Consider the following 5,099-nt stretch of genomic DNA (forward strand, 5'->3'; position numbering starts at 1 on the left):
TCACTACCTTCGTCGCCCCCACCACCGCCACCACCGTCACTATTACCACCACTGCCGCCGCCACCACCACACTATATGAAAAAGAAAGTGTAATATGAAAAAATATTATGCTTAACAAGAATTATATTTTATTATATTATTTATTATGTTATCAAACACAATTCTTATTCTCGGAATAAAAATAGAACATGTTATCATAATTATTATTAGGGTCAATTATGAAATTATCTCATAATTATCTAATTAATTTCCTTAATTAGCGGTGCAGGTTCTTACAATTGTCACCGCCATTGTACCACCAATGTCGTCGTTACAACCACCACCACCACCACCACCACCACAATGATGCCACTGTCACCATCACCACCACCACGACAATGTCATCACCACCACCATGCTACCGTCACCACCACCACCACCATTATCGCAATCACTACTGTCACCACCACAACCACCATCGCTGCAGCCACTGCCGTCACTGCCACCACCATCGTCACAGCCATTGCCACCATCACCACTGCTGCCATCACTACTACCACCACCATCGCCACCATTACCACTATCATCGCCGCAGCCACTGCCGCCACCACATCATCGCCACTGTCACCACACCACCGCCACCGCCACCGCCACCGCTACCAACCACCACCACCATCGCCGCAGTCACTGCCGTCACCACCACCATCGTCATAGCCACTGCTGTCACCACCACAGCCACCATCGTCGCAACCACTGCCATCACCACCACCACCACTACTACCACCACCATCGCCACCATTACCACCATCAGCTCCGCAGCTACTGCCACCACCACTATCGCCACCATTTTCACCACCATGTTGCCACCACATCATCGCCACTGCCACCGTCACCAACCACTACCATCATCGCCGCAGCCACTGTCGTCACCACCACCACCATACCATCACCAACACCACCATGTCACCACCACTACACACCACCAACCACCACCACGCCGCTGCCACCACCGCCGCCATATGAAAGGAAAGTGATGATCCGAAAAAAAATTATGCTTATTAGGAATTATTTTTTTTATATTATTTATTGTGTTATCAAACACAATTCTCATTCTCAGAATAAAAATAGAACATGTTGTCAAACATATTTTTTTTCTCAGAAACTGTTCCAAGACACAGAAATAGAAAATAATTGTTTCTTTTTAAAAACAGTGCCAGGAAACAGAACGATTGTCATGCACACCCTACGTCAGGGTTAATATCATGCAGCATTCAGCATGCGTCATTAACTATAATGGTAGTTGACATTAGGCTCATTACTTTGGATGGCAACTCTTCTGACCTTGTTGGGTTTGGAAAGAGACTGTTGTAGTTTTAATCCGGTCAGCCAGAGTATAAACCTATCATTCACCATTTGTATGGATACTAAGATTCTTGTACTTCTAATAGTCTTCCTCATGAAGGGCAATATTCAAGTCAAAAAGGGGTCTCTCTCCCTGCTCTGTCTGTGGTTCCAAGCCATTTTGATTGTCTTTATTATTGTCACCCATCTGTAGAAGGGGAACGTGAGTAAAGAAAGAGAAAACTCCACACAAGAGAAGAAATATTCACCTGTTATGCTTGTCGTAGTTCTAGTACAGTCTTAAAGCATCAGGTAACATCAAAATATTGAAGGATGATATTTCTCTCTTCAACTCTTCGCTCATCTCATTGAAACTGAACTTGCGCTTCCACATCCCAGCAGTCTTTGGATCAGATGGAATGATCAAGTTTGCAACTTTAAGATTGCATAGGAACTGGAAAAGGTAGTGATGATCATTATAAATTATCTAGGTATATAGAATATTGTTATGAATGGCAATGATAGGAAATTGACGGGGGGCAAATTGAGTTGTTGTTTTAAGATCCTTCTGTAATCTCTACATAGATTATACATGATTGAATGGACATTCTATAAGAGATCAAGGGACTTTGTTAACCACTTACCGATTCAATTATCGTCATTAACGCCCAGGAAATTCCTTGGCCCCTGTATGCCTCTTCTGTGGCAATAAAAGGCATTTCTGCAATCCTCCTCTCATGAAATATATAGAGCTAGAAGGTAACAATCAATAACAGTGTGTATCACAATCTTTGTTAACGCAAAACAAAATTATAAATCTGTATTTCAAGGGCAGAGAGCATCTGAGCACGAGGGGCATTGCAAAGTTACAGAAGTGTGTTCACAAACTCAATAACTAAAAAAGTTGGAAAGATTAACAAACAAAAAAAGGATACCTTACACAAGCTGCAGCGATGATCTCATCATCTTTCTCCAGGATAAATGTATAAAATTGGCTAAAATTAATCCTGGATAATTTTGATCTGAATAGTAAATGACAGCAATTGATCAAAAGGTTGTATTCTTGATTCTTATATGAAAAGTAGAAGAATATTAGAGTAATTAGAAAGTTTTGAATGAAAATACAAATTAATGGCAGCAGAAGTAATGAGCTATATGCTTTAAGACGGGGAAAACTAATAAAGTTCTGCAACAATGTGGAATTATACCATCAATGTGCTTTTCCTCGACTGTAAACTACACTTTCGACCAGATTGATGCCCGTGTGCGTGCCAATTATTGTGTTAAAAGCTTCATTCATTAACATCCAAGTAACTGCAACCTTAGAATTATTTTCTAAATGTGAGTTCCTAGCAGCAGAGACCACCTTGGGGGTCATATCCATTTGGCGGATAACTCTCCAAGAGTATCTTGCAAAGACATCATTTCTGGTTCCAAGTGAGCCTTCCAATTTCTCATAGATCTTTCACAAAGCACATAGTCAAAAATCTAAATGTAATGGAAAAAACACAAAAATAATATCTTCCAAATATAATATTTGATGCACAAATCATAGAGAAAGAATATGTACCTCTCTGCAACATGGTCCAGGAATATTAGTTTCCTTGTTTTGCTCTCCCTTTGCCGCCCTCTTTTTGGATACACAACTCCGTATACCCTGCATGGCTTCAAATCAATTGAATGTGCCAAAATATCTGTTACAGAATTAGTAAACAGCTTAAGCGATCACAAAAGTAGTTATGGCGATTAACAAATACCAATGAACATTAATGATCTGAAGAAATAAAAAAGAATAATAGGGAAAGAAATGGTCAAGAAAGAAAAAAATTCAAGCAAACATCATACTCAATACACAAATAAGCAATCCACTTTAATTAAATATGCATTTGAAAACCAAATAGGTTATGACGGCGCAATCTATGCCAGAACAGATCTTAAAATTTGTACATCAATCAAACTAAACAAATAATGAACCTTCCTGCATACATAAATGAAGTTCTCGAATAAGTAGACTTCAATCAAGGAGATTGAATACTTTGCCCAACAGGGGAAGTCGAATCATCTACCACAAAAAATCTCGACAATACCATAAATTGCTACTGAGTAGAAAATATACCTTCAATTTGGGAATAAGATCTTTGCCGCCCTAGATTCTTGATGTGAAGATTTTTATAGATTCATTTGAAGTTTGAGCATTGGTCATTGCAGAAGCAAGTAATCAGTAAACCTGTGAAATGCCTGCACAGCTTGAAATTGTTAAAAAATATTTTAGTGAATATCTCAACTCATTGAAGGAATTCAAGTTATATATGGTAACAAGAATGGGAAAATCGATACCAGAGGAGACCGAGAAAGCGCTCTTCTCTTCTAGTGCTTTGAAAAATGAAACAAATGTGTCACGTCGTCAAGCAAGACAGGCAACAAATTCAGACTGCACAGTCTTCTCCAGCTTGGTGTTTAGTGCTAGCAGTGACTAAAATTTGAAATTTGTCTGAAAGTGGATTCAGCGTTTGGTTCAGAATTTTTTTTTTTGTAATAATAGAAAAATGAAATATACAGAGAAATGATTGGAAAGATAGATAAGGTGAGATATGTAAAAAAATGTAAAAAAAAGTTGTTTGGTGGAGAAAAATTTTACTGAAAAAATCAGGTAACTTTATGAAATCAACAGTGCATTAAAAGTCAGATAACCGGTTTTTCGAAAAATCCCACCTTCAAATTGGGTTTTTAAACAGTGCAGATATTTATGTTTCTCATAAATCCATACAAATTGGATAGATGGATTTTTGGTGAAAATACGTTGAAACAAACATTGTGTTTCTAAAAGTCATATTTGAAAAACATAAATATCCGCTGAAAAAGCTCCCAACCAAACACCACCTAAAGGCAATTGTACTAGGGAAGGGTACGCAGTCAGTGTCTTTATATAGAAGAGAAGAGGGGCTCCTTGACTCATTTGGAGGGTTTTTTATCCTATTTAATATTTTAATTCGGTATTCATGATATTTATCAGTGACGCCAAGGAGATCAAGCGGCACTTAGTGCGGATAACGTGTTTAATTTTTTATTAATTGAAAAGTGATAAAGAATATTTTAAAAATGGTAAATTTTATTCTTACCAAAAATTTATATAAAAAATAAAAAAATTAAACATGTTATTTCAGATTTTCATATAATACTTATGACTTATACTATTAAGAAATGAATTCAACATCACCAGATTTAACAAAATTAGAGAATAAATGGTATCCTATATTTAAATTTTTATTTTATAAAGAAATAAATGTGTTTTGCCATTTAAAATCCCTTCTTATTTTAATATAAAATAAATATTTTTACTTTTCACTGAAATTTTTTTTATTTTTAAAAATTAAGCCCAACAAACCAAACAAAATGAAAAACATAAAATTACAAATGAAATTGTTAAACATAACGCCTTACGGGTGATATCATCAATTTAAGGAACTTGGGTGACATGTGATATCACCTCTAGTTTTTCGTGGACAACTAATTTTGTCTCATCAACCATTATTTTTAAGGGTAAGGATATTCTAATTACCAAAAATTTTTACTACTAACTTACTAATCATCACATCACCATTGGATCAAAGAGAGAGAATGTTAAAAAAAATTTGAAGAGAGAGAAAATGTTAATCTAATGGTGATTAAATAGGTAGTAAGTTGGCAGTAAAAATTTTTGGTAGTGAGAATATCCCTCCTCTATTTTTAAAACATGTCAACATCGTATTTTATATCGTAAAAATTTCAAGTAATAAAAA

At 36.3% G+C, this 5,099-nt stretch overlaps 1 long non-coding RNA gene across 1 annotated transcript; it reads right to left on the reverse strand.

Annotated features, from left to right (window-relative positions):
• Positions 1–1,294: 1,294 nt before the first annotated feature.
• On the reverse strand, positions 1,295–2,672 carry LOC133299378 (uncharacterized). The gene is made up of 5 exons (XR_009749917.1): positions 2,529–2,672; positions 2,256–2,342; positions 1,965–2,072; positions 1,590–1,774; positions 1,295–1,528 (listed from the first exon to the last, which is right to left on the reverse strand). It is a non-coding gene; the product is annotated as an uncharacterized LOC133299378 (long non-coding RNA).
• Between the last annotated feature and the right edge of the window lie 2,427 nt (positions 2,673–5,099).

The sequence above is a fragment of the Gastrolobium bilobum genome, unplaced genomic scaffold (assembly GCF_033153095.1).
Source record: "Gastrolobium bilobum isolate Gb01-03AN ecotype WA unplaced genomic scaffold, APGP_CSIRO_Gbil_v1 utg1549, whole genome shotgun sequence".
Classification (NCBI taxonomy): Eukaryota; Viridiplantae; Streptophyta; class Magnoliopsida; order Fabales; family Fabaceae; genus Gastrolobium; species Gastrolobium bilobum.